At 32.0% G+C, this 15,734-nt stretch overlaps 1 non-coding gene across 1 annotated transcript; it reads right to left on the reverse strand.

The window, feature by feature from the left end:
* Window positions 1-577: 577 nt before the first annotated feature.
* Window positions 578-684, reverse strand: LOC128283180 (small nucleolar RNA R71). Its single transcript, XR_008273522.1, has one exon. It is a non-coding gene; the product is annotated as a small nucleolar RNA R71 (small nucleolar RNA).
* Between the last annotated feature and the right edge of the window lie 15,050 nt (window positions 685-15,734).

Raw genomic sequence — 15,734 nt, forward strand, 5'->3', positions numbered from 1 at the left:
CTTTAGTTTTTGACTAGAAGAAACCCTTCGGGACTATTACTATTTGACAGCAAAATTGAAAGCATAGCTTGTAGAAATCGTAGAGAAAGAAGGCAGAGTTGATAGAGTATAGTAGACGAGCAAGAGGACATTATTATTGCTGAGGAGATGGGTGATAATTAGAATAATCAGCTACCTCCTGCAGTTGCTGCAAAATCCAGATCATGTTCCTCATACTATTTACAATTATGCCAAGCTCACTCTAACTGGGGCTGAATCGAGTATTGTGAGACCCACTATTGCTGCAAATAGTTTCGAAATGAAGCCCAACACTATTCAGATGGTACAACAATACGTTTAGTTCGATGGTTTGCAAGACGAAGATCCAGATATTCATTTGGCTAATTTTCTGGAAGTCTGTGATACTTTCAAGATTAATGGCATTCCTGACGACGTCAGTCGCCTACGGCTATTCCCTTTCTCGTTGAGCAACAAAGCTAAACAGTGGTTGAATCCTTTACCATGAGGTTCTATCATTACATGAGATCAAATGACCGAGAAATTCCTACTAAAGTACTTCCCACCAGCTAAGAAAGTCAAGTTAAGGAATGATATCTCTTCCTTCATTCAAATCGACTTAGAAACTTTATATGATGCATGGGAGAGATACAAGGATTTATTGAGAAAGTTCCCTCACTATGGGTTACCTCTATGGCTATAGGTTTAGACATTCTACAATGGTTTGAACCCCTCAACTAGGCAGTTAATCGATGCAGCAGCCGGTGGAACACTTAATAATAAAACACCTGAAGCGGCTTATGAATTTATAGAGGAGATGGCATTGAATAATTATCAGTTGCAAGTCATGAGGACAAAGTCGATGAAAGCAATCGGTGCTTTTAACTTATATGTGGTCACCATGTTATCGAATTAGGTAGAACTTTTAAATAAGGAAATTGATGGTTTATATGGTTCTACGCAGGCACATCTAGTGATGCAATGTGATAAGAATGAAGGAGGAATGAACAATCCAGACTGTCTACCCTACGGTCCTAGCACAGAGAACGAACAAATAAATTATATGGGTAATAGTTCTAGGCCTTAGAATAACCCTTAAGTAATACCTATAATGTAGGTTGGAGGAACCATCCCAATTCTCTTGGGGTGGTCAAGGAAATCAAAGAGCACAACTCTCTCCAAGTTTCCAAGAACAACCTTACCAGCAAGAAAAAAAACCGAACCTTGAGGAGATGTTGACAAAGTTTATCTCGGTGTCAGAAACCCACTTTCAAAACACTGAAGCAGCACTTAAAAATCAGCAAGCGTCAATTCAAGGACTCAAGAATCAAATTGGCCAACTTGCTAAGTTAATTTCAGAACGACCATGAGGTAATTTGCCTAGAAATACTGAAACTAACCCAAGAGATCAACTTTATGCAATTACTGTGTGAAATGAACAAGGCTTAGTTGAAACTAAACCAGAATTAAAGCAAGAAATTATGGGAAGTAACGGTAAGAACGAGGTAAGCTAGAATGAACAAAAATCGGTTGGTAAAGATTATAAACCTCGAGTGTCATATCCTAACGCGACGAAGAGAGACCATACGAATGAACAATTTGGTAAATTTCTTAAACTTATGAAAAAAATTACATATTAACTTACCGTTTATTAAAGCTCTATCGCAGATGCCCAATTCTATTAAATATTTAAAGAAGTTTTTGGAAAACAAAAGGAAGTTAGATGATTCATCACCTGTGGAGCTAAATGCAGTTTGCTCAGCCATGTTGCAAAATAAACTTCCCAACAAATTGAAAGATCCAAGGAGTTTTACTATTACTTGTTTAATTGGTAGTTTGAATATTAATAATGCTTTGGCTGATTTAGGGGCTAGTATTAATGACATGCCCTATAAAATGTTTAAACAATTAGGTCTTGGGAAACTCAAACAAACTAGGAAGAGTATTCAATTAGCAGATAGAGCCATTAGATTTCCTAGGGGTATTATTGAATATGTTCTTGTAAAAATTGATAAATTTATATTCCCAGTTGATTTTGTTGTTTTAGACATGGATGAAGGTAATGAAGTACATTTAATTTTAGGAAAACCCTTTTTAGCAACTACTAGAACTATAATTGATGTTGGTACGAGTGAGTTAGTACTTTGTATAGATGACGAAACGATTACTCTACAAGCTCGTGATTCTATTAAGACATCTAATGATCGAGATAATGCTACAAGTTTTGTTAATTGAGTAACCCTGTGGCTTAACCTTCTTTGTAGGAAACACCTCAGAAAAATGTAATGGATCCACGTTCCAGTCAAGACGACAGAACGACTAATAAAGAATGAATGTTACGAATCAATGAACTGGATGAATGACAGACATATGTTAAAAAGAAATCGAAAAAGCACGATGAAGAGCCAAAGAGACGCCATGATGAGTATGTGGATAGAAAGAACCAATTTAAGGTTGGGGACAAGGTACTGCTAGATAAAATGGATCCTCGAATTGCCACTTCGAAGCTTGATGCAAACGAATCAAATCCCTTTATGGTATTGAATGTCTTCCCATACGGTACAGTCGAGGTAACTTATTCTGAATTTGGCACATTTAAGGTAAATCATACTCGACTTAAACCTTATTTTGATAATAGAATTGATAACAAGAAAGAAGAGTTTCGACTCAACGAACCACCATGACTGTGCGAATACAATATAAGTCAATCTTAGACTTTAAATAAGTGCTTCTTAGGAGGCAACCCAAGTGTTAACACTGCTAATTTTCTTAATTTTGTTTCATAATTTTTTAAATTTAATTAATTTTCAAAATAAAAAAAAGTTTTTAGACTTAAACGACCTGGACACACAGGCGTATCCCAGGCTATGTGCACTATAAAGAGTTCGACAATGAGTTACACGACCTGGTAACAAGACCTTGTGACCCACACGACCTGGACACACGGGCGTGTCCTTGGCCATGTGGATCTTGGGACTTAATTTCTCAAAAATTTGATGGAGACATGGCCTAAAATATTCCACAGGGCCTGTGTAATGACCCAAAATTTATGGGCATTAGAAAAGTGTGTTGTCGGGTCTCCATTTTTGTAAAACAAATTCGTAAATATTTATTAAAATATTTACAAATTTAGTTGTGTAGTTGATTAAGTTTTGGTTAAGAGAATTAGCTTAAATTAGGAGTAATTAGGAAAAGGACTAAATTGCAATAAGAGTGAAAGTTTAATTGTAGATTAAAGAAAAATTAAAGGGACTAAAGAGGCAATTAAATCATTTTCTATAGTTGAGGGATTTAATGTGGAAATATCAAATATTTTTATAACTAAAATATATATATTTACTTAATAAATAAGAATATTTTATTTTATTTTATTATATTATATTATAACTAAACTAAACTAAATAAAACAAAACAATAGAATGAAAAGAAACAGAATAGCAAGACGAAACAGAGAAGGGAGAAAGAAAGAAAATAAAAAGGGAAAAAATAAGGTTTTAAAGGTTCCAAGCTAATTTGGTAAGTCAATTTAGCCCATTTTATTATGATTTTTGAGTTTTTAGAATCCTAGAACAAAATACTACTTGATTTATGTTAAAATTTTAGAAGTTATTGTATTTTTAGACATAGTTCATGTTGAACAAATTGATAAATTAGGGGTTAAATTGATAGAATTTCAAGTTAGAATTGGTTAAAGGATTAAATTGTAAAATAAGTTATAAGTTTTGTGTAATAGGGACTAAATTGAGAGAATTTTAAAATTAGGGTTTTAGGGAGAAAATTAGAGAGTTAAGTTTAGTTATAAGTAGATATTGAGTGAAAATAAAAAGTGAATAGAGATGAAAATGGAGAAAATTTTAGTTAGAGATTAAATTGGAATTTAGGCAAAAGTTAAATAGAAAATAAAAGTATTTGATGTGAATTGGTGCTGTTTTGATAATTTTAAATTGTTTAAATTTTCGTAGCTAATGTCGTGCCGGAAACATCGTCTAAGAAGGGGAAAGAGAAAGTTGATGAGGAATAACACGAGGATATACGGTTTGTATTACTATAATTCAAATCTATTTATTATTAATTGTTATATTTTAATTAAAATGCATGGTAAGTAAAATGAGGTGAGTATTGATATTGAATTGAATAAAATTGAATTGAATTATGAATATATGTGAGTATTTGAAATGTATATTGATTGGAAAGTGGAAAGTGATTTGAATTGAAAGTATGAGAAATTGTGATTGAAGTGAAATTGATATAAATATTGAGTGAAATTGAAATGTATTTTGAATTCCCTTTTAACTAGTCGGGCTGAGTCGGATATAGTTGGCATGCCATAGAATTAGAAGTGTTCAAGGTTACTTCGTCCTCAAGGCGATGAGACAGTAGCTGTCATATTGTTACTTCGAATAGATTCGATGAGGTATTGGGTACCAACTTACTTCGGTTTGGTCGATGAGACACTGGGTGTCAACTATTGCTTCAAACTATCCGATAAGGCACTGGGTGCTATACTGGTGTGTTTTAGTTGGATCCGTGTATCTGCTAAAGTCCGAGTAATGTTAATAGGGGTAAATAAATGAATTGGTAATAGAAAAGATATTAAGTGATTTTGAATAAGAATTGAAATAAGATATTAAAATGAAATATTAAAAAAAAATATGATTTTTGATATTGTGAGATGATGTTTAAATCTAAGTAAAGAAGTGCTATTTGGAAATAGCTATTAATAAGAAATGATAGAATAGTGTATGAACTGATTATTGAAAGACTAATTCGTAAGATTTTAGATATGAAATGGAATAAAATATTGAATTAGGATATGGAAATGAAATGTATGAAATAATGGTTTATGAAATGGTTATTGATGAAATGCATGAAATGGATATTGATATAGCAAGGAGATATGTAAATTAAAATGAAGAAAAACTATTTAAGATAGATATTATTAAGAAAATTTAAAGTTTAAATGCATGAATGATTCATTGAAAGTAAATTGTGGTAAGATTAAATGTGCAGATTTATTGTCTTTACCTTAAGTATTTGTATTATAGTAATATCACTGAGTCTATACTCAGGATATGGTTTGCTTCCGTGTGCAGATTAGGTACAATAATTTTGAAGAGTTGTATTTGAGATTGCGAGCATTCATCTCATCACATCTCCAAGTATCAAGAGGGTATGTTTTAAATTTTTGAATAGAATGGCATGTAATTAGGAAGATCAAGTATGTTCCAAGTGGTAGTAGGGACTAAAATAGAAATTATTTAAATTTATTATTTGTTTTTATGTTCAAATATATTTAGTGATTAGCTAAAATCATTTTGGCACCAAATGTAATATTTATATATCAAGTTCCTTGGGTCAAACATGGTATAGGGGTGTTTTAGCCTGGACACACGGGCGTGTCCTAAACTGTGTGAAACCTGGAGCTAATTTTTTTCAATGTCAGAGAGTAACATGGGCTAGAGACACGACCGAGCCACACGGGCATGTGGGGTATTACACGGGCATGGGAGAAGCAAAGGACATTATACATGGCCGTGTAAAAATTAGGTTAATTTTTAATTGCACACGGGCTGAATCCACACAGCCATGTCACATGGCCATGTTGCCCAAACCCTTGAATTCATTTCTCAATTTGTCTTTTTCTTCCCCAACCAAGCCACCCCATTTTTATTTTTGTTTATAATTATTTGTTATATTATTTATTTTTATTTTACTAATTTTTATTTTATTTATTATTTATAATTTTAACTTAGATTTTAAATTTATTTTAATTTTTCAGCTATTTCTATTTTTTTAGTATTTTTTACTATTATTATTACAATTACCTTTAAATTTATTAGTATCATTGAGTTTATTATTATTATTTTTTTATCTTTCTTTTAATTTTGCTTTATTTGCTTTATTTTTTATTATTTTCTTCAACTTATTTTCATTATTATCTTTTGAAATATATTTTTATGGTTGTTTCTAATCGATTATAACCCTTTAATCTTCTCTATTATTTGTATTTATTTTTTTATTAGTTTGCTCGGAATCATGCGTTATATTTAGATTTTACTACAATTCCGCTTTTCACTATTCTGAGGATTTCATCTAATATTCAGGGCAGTTTCAGTTTTCTCCCTCTCTTATGATATTCTATTTATACTGTGATTATATATGTTTGTACATTGAGGACAATGTATATCTTAAGTGTGGGGAGGTTATTTATATAATTATTAGAAAATCTCTGAATTATGTCTTGTGTTTAAGTAATTTTCTCATACTTCTTTTAGAATGAATTTTTATCGATTTGTATTTTTTATTGATGTGTTTTGGATTCAATTCATAGATATTTGTGCATTGGTTGTTTTAAATTTTAAGACATGAGAGAATCAAGTATGATAAGTTTATTTTCAGAATTAAAAATTTTAGGTTGGTTCCCTGAATTGAGGTATTTTCTTGAAGTTTTAAATTTACAAGTTTGACATCAAAAATCATAATTTTTTGTGAGATTTTGAGCCTTTAGAGCATACATTTTCTTGCTCATTTTATTATTGGTTATAAGTATGTCAATTTGATTTGTTCTTCTAGAACTTGATTCGATTATGCATGTCGAGATCACACCTTTTGATGTGATATACTGAGATGATAAAGGCACTTAAGTTTTAACCCACTTATCCCATAAAAAAGCATACCTTTTTAATTAACCCTTAGTGAACCCCGTTAAGCCTAATACACTGTTTCTTAAATTATCCATTAATGTTAACCCATAACTCATTTTTCATTGAGAATTTTTCCCGTTTTATTAACTCCCTTTTTGTCAAGATGTGATTTGGTTAGTTGCCTAACTATGATCTTGTGTTTGATTTGCTGAATTATTTCTTATTGTAAAAAAAAAGAAGAAGAAGAAGAAAAAAATCGAAAAAATTATATTTATTGATTATTATGTAGTTCTATGAGCTTGAGAAGTTAAATTTATATTTTGAGAAGAAGCTTGTTTTCTTATTCTTGAATTGTAACGCCCTCATGCCCGAGACCGTCGCCAGAGTCGAGCTTGAGGTGTTACTAAACTTAATTCATTAATTTAACAGCTCAAACAATTTATTTTTAAAATTTCCAGACAAGCTGGCCAACTGCATCACAGTCGCTTAAAAATTCATATCTCGAGTTTCAAAACTCGAATTTAAGATCCGTGATTTTACCTGAAACTAGACTCATATATATATTTACTAATTTTTTTTCTAAAATTTTTGGTCGAGCCAATTAGTACAGTTTATTAGTTAAAGTCTCCCTGCTTCAGGGTTCACTACTCGACCCCGTGTATTACGAATCAGATATCTCCTGTACAGAGTTTCAATGACTATGCCGTTTGTTTCTTATAAAACTAGATGAAATAAGGATTTCATACATGTAAGACAAAACTCCTAATTATTTTTGTACAATTTATAGTTAATTTTTAAAGTTAGAATAAGGGATACAGAGATCACTCTGACCCTGTTCCACCACAACTTAAATATCTCATAAAATATAACTCATATACCTGTTTTGTTCCATCCATATGAAAATACACTCATTAAAATTAAATTTCATAACTTACTCATCATTTAATTCCATTTTTACTATTTTTAGTGATTTTTCAAATTTACATCACTGCTGCTGTCAGATTCTGTTTTATGGCAAATTTTACTTTACTATAGATTTTCATGGACTAAATAGCATTTTAAACATACATGGCATCAAATATGATTTAGATTGGCCATTCCAATGGCTAATAATTCACAAACCCTTTTCTTACCAAACCATAACCATGTCATAAAATCATTCACACAAATTGAGTATTTTGCCATACATGCCACATTCAAAATACACAAGCCATTTTACCAATTTAGGCCTCCGGATAGTGTGAACGAGTCTTCGACCTATCCCGATTCTCAAGCCGACTTGTCAACAACTACAATGAATGAAAAGAAGGGGGTAAGCATAAATACTTAGTAAGTTCACATGCAAATAGCAAGTAACATAATCATGAAATTCCACATAAAACATCATTTGCATAAACAACATCAAGACATTCGTGTTTCGTTTGCATTTAATATCTTTCTACAATTTCATCATACCAAGTTCTCAACCCGAGGATTTAAGCACATACCTACCAAATTTTCTCATTCATCACACTTACCAATATATCACCTTCGTTTTAGGCATTCTTCTCATTCACTTAAGATTCACCCGTTGAACACATCGGAATATAATTCGAATACGCAGATTTCATGAACGTAAGTGCCATACCCGTAGCTAGACAAACTCAATAGCCTGCGGAACTTATGTAGCCAAGCTACCATGTAACCCGCCCATAAGTGAACTCGGACTCAACTCAACGAGCTCGGGCGTTCGCATCCATAAGTGAACTCGGACTCAACTCAATGAGTTCGGATGCCTAGTTACATCTCACGAACTCAGACTCAACTCAACGAGTTCGGAACTCAAGTATCCTAGTGACATGTCACTTGTATTCTAATCTATTCCTAAGGTTCAAATGGGTTTTTCCTCAATCTCACAACTTTGTCGTCTTCCACGGAATATCGGAACCGATACTCAGTGATAGTTCATACTCATCAAGTAATTCACATAATTACATATTATTCAACAATAACCATAAAACACAACAATTCATGATAATAATAAGCATCATATCATATAAACAACATTAAATTGCTCAAAATGACAATTATGTTACTACATTTACACATGAACTTACCTCGATACAAAATATTAGCAATCGAGCCTATTCTTCGTAAACTTTGTTTTTCCCTCAATCGCGACTTGAATCTCGTTTCTCTTGATCTATAATGCCAAATTAATCTTATTTAATACATACATTCATCAAAACAGTCTTTAATAAGAACTTTAGCAAAAATACATTTTTGCCCCTAAACTTTTGCATAACTACACTTTTGCCCTTAGGCTCGGGAATTAAACTTCATCACTTATTCTTATGTTTTATGACATGCTGATCATTTTTCCCTTCTATGGCAACATCAAATTCACACTCTAACATGCACTTATGACTATTAGGTATTTTTACCGATTAAGCCCTTTTACTCGTTTTCGCTTAAAACCGAGTAGCACAAGTTGTCTAACATAATTTAAAACCTCATATTCTATCATAAAACACCAAAATACACAAATTTCACCTATGGGTAGTTTTCCAAATACGAACCCTAGGTTGAATTATTGCTAGCATAAGTTAATTCGAGCTACTGGGATTCTAAAAACGTAAAGAACATTAAAAACGGGGCTTGGAATCACTTACTATGGAGCTTGGAAGCTTGAAACAAACCCTAGCTATGAAAAACCCTTGAAATTTTGGCCTAATAAAGAAGATGGACAAAAATTGGCTTTTAATTTTGTTTTTAATTCATTTTAATAACTAAATGACCAAAATGCCCTTCCTACTAAACTTTCAAAAAAATTTCATCCATGTTCAATTTTTGTCCATAGACTTAGAAATTGGTAAAATTGCTATTTAAGACCTCCTCATTAATATTCCAAAGCAATTTCATACTAAAAACTCCTAGAATGCAATTTTTGCAATTTATTCGATTTAGTCCCTAATTTCAATTTAAGCACTTTAGGCATAGGATTTCATCATGAAATTTTCACACAATCATGCAATCATATCATAAACATCAAAATAATTATAAAATAGTTATTTATATCTCAGATTTGTGGTCACAAAACCACTATTTCGTTTAGGCCCTAATTCGGGATATTACATGAATAGTTCTTGATTTATGCACTTGATTTTAATTCAGTATTTGTTATTTTTCTAGTTTGGTAATTTATCATTTCGATCTTGATTTTAACCATCTTTTTCGGCCTTTCTCCACACCCTTAACCTAAGCCCCATTACAACCTCTTAAAGACATTTTCATTTGAGTATCATATCATTTTATAGTGGTGGAGATTTGATTTTCATGCAAGCCTATGGTAATGACTTTTCTTGTTTGACTATTGAGTGTTTATTCATGAACCTTAAACAATTCAACTGATTTGAGTGAACCTTTAGTGAGGATGTCGATTCTTGTCGATTTTGAATTAAAGGTAATTACTTAGATAAAAGGGAAATATCTATGTTTTCATGCTTTAAAAATGTTCGACTTGGATTATTTGTGTAACACCTCTAACTCGAATCGGTTGTCGAAACAAGGTTACAGAGCATTATCAAAATTTACAGATCAAATAACAGACATTTCATATCATCTAGAACTCATATCAAAAACTAATCCAAATCCATCATATTGTCCCTTATGTGAGCTCTCGATGCCCAAAATACATTTTAGAAATAAGTCGGGACTAAATTGGGTACTTAGAATTTTTCAGAAAACATTAAATTTTTTCAAAGGTGCAAGGGACACACGCCCGTGTGGCCAGGCCGTATGGACATTCGAAATAGGGATACATGACCGTGTCCCAACTCGTGTCCAAACTTATGAGCTTTCTGACTTGGGTCACACAGCTAAGCCACGCGCCCGTGTGCTAGGTTATGTGAGCATTATGTTTTGCACTAATTAAAAGATATAGGGGACACACGACTATGTCACCTGACCGTGTGTCACACATGGCTGAGACACATGCAAGTGTCTTTGCCTGTGTGGACGAAATAGGCCATTTTTTAGCCACATTTCTCACCCAATTTGTCTTCAATCTACATCAACACTTTTGCACATCATCAAGCCATAAAAAACTACTTAAAATAAGCCAAACTCAAGTCTTAAACATAACATATCATCACATATATCCAAGAATCCATACTTACCAAATTAACCAAATACACATATAAGCATATTTATACCTAATATATCAATCCAATCCAACCATCAATATGCTTATGAATTTTTCATCATTCAACCATACCAAGCACACACTAAACATGATAATGCCACATATATATACATCAAATTCAAGCCATTCAAATGGCTAATCACAACAGAATAATTGTACACCATCATTGGCCAAATGAACTTATACATGCCATTATAACCAAAATGAATTTACTATATATACCGAAATGGGCCGATGAATAGTGTGAATCAACTTTGACCAGCTTCCAACCAAAACGAGCTTCCGAGTTACTATAAAACAGGGAAAATAAAGCAGAGTAAGCATTTAAGCTTAGTAAGTTTGTATAACATGGAAATTAACTTACCAGTCAATTATATTTAAGGTAAGCATACAAACATATTCCAATCAACTTGGCCAAAAGCCTAAATACATATCTTCAACATGTTAGCTATGTAAGTACATACAATAGCTCATCATCATGGATGAACAAAGTCATCAAGCGAGTTCCACATTCCAATTACAAGCAATTCATACATTAGTATATCAGGTAATATCATTTATATATACTTCATATATATACAAGTAAATTAAGTTCGTTTCGAACTCATAATATCTCATATCAGAACTTTGCTCATTGAACCATTTAAAATATCGTTGGATACACAGGTAGTACACACGAAGTGTACAAATCTGTAATCCGTCAATTCATATACAGGTATGCCCATATGAGTATGTAATTGGGAAGCTCTTTCAAGCCATGTAACGGGAAGCTAATGTGAGCTGTATAACGGGAAGCTCTTGCGAGCCAATTATCAAGAAGCTCATACGAGCCATAAACGGAAAGCTCAAGAGAGCCATTAATCGGAAAGGTTATGAGAGCCAAATATTAGAAGCTCGTGAGAGCCACATAACGGGATGCTCAAAAGAGCTAAATAACGGGATGTTCTTGCTAGCTGTGGTGTGTCCGTTGGACCACAACCAATTCAGGAACCCTTAACGACATATCATTTGTATCCATCGAATTTCCAAGGTTCAAATAAGACTTAGTACTTGTCAGATATTTAATCAATACTTATACATGGCAATTATACATTTCACACACATATCATTCAATTTAAACATATAGATCTACAATTTAGTTACACGAACTTACCTCGACAAGTATACGTAGATTTGTAAGCTACTAACTCGATACTTTTTCTTTTCCTCAACAAATTCCGTACCAGGTCTATCCGGATCTATACGAATGAATTTAGCTCAATTTAATATAATTCACATTCAATTCAGTCCTGTACACATCTTTGGCAAAATTATTATTTTGCCTCTATACTTTTAATTAATTACAATTTTATCCCTAGGCTCAGAAAATGAAATTCATAGAATTTAATCTTTATTCCAAGCCTAACCGATTTTCATATATAACAATAGCAGCCCATGCATTTCATAAAATTTAGAATTTTTTTATGAATTTTCCATCTTTTCAATTTAATCCCTAAATCATAATTTTATCAAAATTCTCTTTACAAAAGTTGTTTATCTATCAACAATCTTTCATTTTCTACCATAAAACTTCATAATTTAACTATACTCATCCATGGAAGAACCCTAACACTTTAATAATTTTGCAAATTAATCCCCGAGATAGCTAGATTAAGTTATTACGATCTCGGAACATAAAAATAATTAAAAACAAAATAAGAATACATACCTAATTAAGGAAAAATAGCTTACTTGAACTCAACATCCATGGCTTGGGTTTCCATGTATTTTTTTTAGGAAATATGATGAAAATGATTATATTTTAATTATTTATTTCATTTATCATCATTATTTTATCATCTTTCCAAAATTAACCTTAATAATTTCTTAATTTCCATTAATGAATAATCATTCTTATCTACTAACTCCTCAAAATGGTCTATTTTCCATATAAGGACCTCCAATTTTAAATTCCATAGTTATTTGATACCTTAAGCTACTAGAATTAAACTTTTGCACTTTGTGCAATTTGGTCCTTTTCATCAAATTAGACATGTAATCAGTAAAATTTCTTAACGAAATTTTTATACGATATTTTTGTCATAAAGTAGGCCATAAAATAATATTAAAGTAAATTTTCTTCTAACCTCGAATTTGTAGTCCTGAAACCGCTATTCTGATTTCACTCAAAACGGGCTATTACAATTTGAATCTTTAGTACTCTTTTAGTTGAATTATCAATGTATGATTATTTGTGAATTATTTTGAAACATTATTGATGAGAATTATAAGTTGAGAAAGATTAATTTTAATTGTGAGTTAAGGATTTTGCTTGGGGACAAGCAAACGCTTAAGTGTAGGGATATTTGATAAGGCATAAAAGTAACATATTTTTAATCCCATTCTTGATGCATTTTTTGATGATTTATTATGTAAATTAGTGAATTTGATAATCCTAATCCTTTAAATTTATGTTTCTATACTTAGGTGAGCACATGGGAGTTAAAGGAGCAAAAAACAAGCCAAAATCGGACAAAAAGAGCTATTTTCAGGATCCACATGGGCTGACCACACACCCATATGCCGACCCATGTCAATTTCGCAACCCACTTCCCAAATAGGCAGAAAAACCTAATTTTTAGGCTTTTTGAGCATTCTAAAGTCTTTAAATACATATTAGAAGAAAACCTAAGGGAGCACTTAGAGAAATTAAAGAAAAGACTCGAAGAACACCATCGGAACCAACTCAGAAGCGGATCTCCTTCAAGATTGAATATCTCCTTTTAACTTCTTTTGAAGTTTTATTGACTTTCTTTATGTCCTGTGGTTTTTTTTTTACTTTGAGATGTTTTCATTCAGGATTATGAACTAATCCCGATACCTAGGGGAGATAAAACCTATGATGGATTCTATTATTTAATTTCTATTTTACGCGATAAATACTTGATTCTTGTTCTCAATTATGTATGCTTATTTCATGTTTTAATATTTTCGTGATATTAATTCATGTTTAATGTACTTATTCAGTGGAGCAAAAATCCCTGTCTAAGAGTAGATCTAGCATAATTGAGTAGAGTTGCATGCAATTCTAGAAATAGGATGACATAAATCTACCGGATTAGAGTCAAATTTAATAGGGAATCCATAGATCAAGTTAATGTGACAATAGGGGTTTTAACTAGAAAAAGATTTCAATTAATCAACCTAGAGTCAGTTGTTCTTACTCTTAAAAGAGATATTAACATAATTTAGGGATTTTTATGGATCAAGACACAAGTGAATAAATCATTTAATTCAGATTCAGAATAATATGTGAAGTCTAGGTGGATTCTTTCCTGGGTATTATCTTTCTCTTTGGTTATCTTCGATTATTTTCCTATTTCATTCTTTGTTGCGTTCTTAGTTAAATTGGATTAATAAATTTAGATTAAATACAATCGCTCCAATTTATCGGCTAAATAATAGAAAAACAGTAATTACTAGTACTTTTAGTCCTCGCGGATACGATATTCCCTACTCACCATAGATATACTATTGCTCGATAGGTGTGCTTGCCTTTGTCATAATTATAGTTAGTTTAGTGCCATCAATTGTGGTATGAGATCTTGAGGTATCTGTTTCTATTAAGAGAGTTTCTCCTTTTGGGCTTTGAAGTAAAGCCTTGACATTGACTACAGAATAAATAGCTTTGAGGTGAAGCCGGTAGACTAAAGTTTGTACTTCAAATTCAGGAAGCATTTTGTAATTATGGGTATGAATTTGAAGGGTCAAAAATTGTAAAATATTTTTGTTGGTTAAAAAAAAACCATAAAATTTGGGTAACAATTAAAATGTATTGGGCTAATACATGGGTTTGTTTCTATAGTTCCTAATAATGAGTCATTAAACATGCTGTGTCTTTGGTCTCTTAAAACAATTAAAATTGAGATATTTTTAGTGGCTTCAACACTAAGAGGTTTGACACCAACTTGGACTAATCTAAAATGGACATATTTATATTTTTGTTCTTTGAGTTTATTAATGACGACTTTATCTAATAATTGGATTGTTTTATATTCTTTTTGAATAGGTAAACTTCTTTCTTTTGTTTTGATAACGTAACTACAAAAAGCATTTAAATTTTCAAAAGTTGTTTTCTTGTAAAGTTAGTTTGTTGGAACTATTGGGAGAGACCAATTATCAAATCTTTGGGCAATATTTTCATAATGTTTTTTTTGTTCATTAACAATGTTATTTGATATTTGGTCAGACTCTTGGGATTGTTTGGGAGCAAATATTGCAGAAGAATTGGTTCTTCTAAAGAAAGGAAACATTTTTTATTTTCTTATTTCCTACAAGGGGGTTCTACTATCAGGATTTTTGGCTTATTATAGTTGCCTACAGGGATACTTTGTCCTTGACACGCCTAACCAATAGCTAACTGGATTGTGTATCAATACTCAGCAAAAATAATATTACATTAATAAAGTCAATTAAACCAGAACTAGAGGTGATCATGGCTTGGGCTACTGACCCAGCCCAAAGGCTCGCCCAAAAAATGGGAGGGTTCGGGTAAAAATATAGGCTCGAAATATGGGTTTGGGCAAAAAATAAGGCCCATTTAGAAAATGGGCTGGGCCTCGGGTAAATTTTTTTTGGCCTGGGCCCGAATCATATATTAAATATATTTTTTTTATTTTTAATCAAATATGCTTTTTAAATTAAAAATTTTAACTTTCATTTCATGCTTCACTTTCTCTGTTTGTGCCTTCCCTTTTTTTCCCAATTCTAAAAGCTTCAAAATCCCTAAGCCCTAACTCACCACCTCCACCGATCCACCTCCACCCAATTCCAGAATCAAGATTCAAAATCCCAAATTCCAGAATCCAGTAGCTAGCCCTTGTATTTCGTCAATAGGAATTTGCGTAAGCCTGGTATTTCTTTCTTTTTCT

The sequence above is a fragment of the Gossypium arboreum genome, chromosome 10 (genome assembly GCF_025698485.1).
Source record: "Gossypium arboreum isolate Shixiya-1 chromosome 10, ASM2569848v2, whole genome shotgun sequence".
Classification (NCBI taxonomy): Eukaryota; Viridiplantae; Streptophyta; class Magnoliopsida; order Malvales; family Malvaceae; genus Gossypium; species Gossypium arboreum.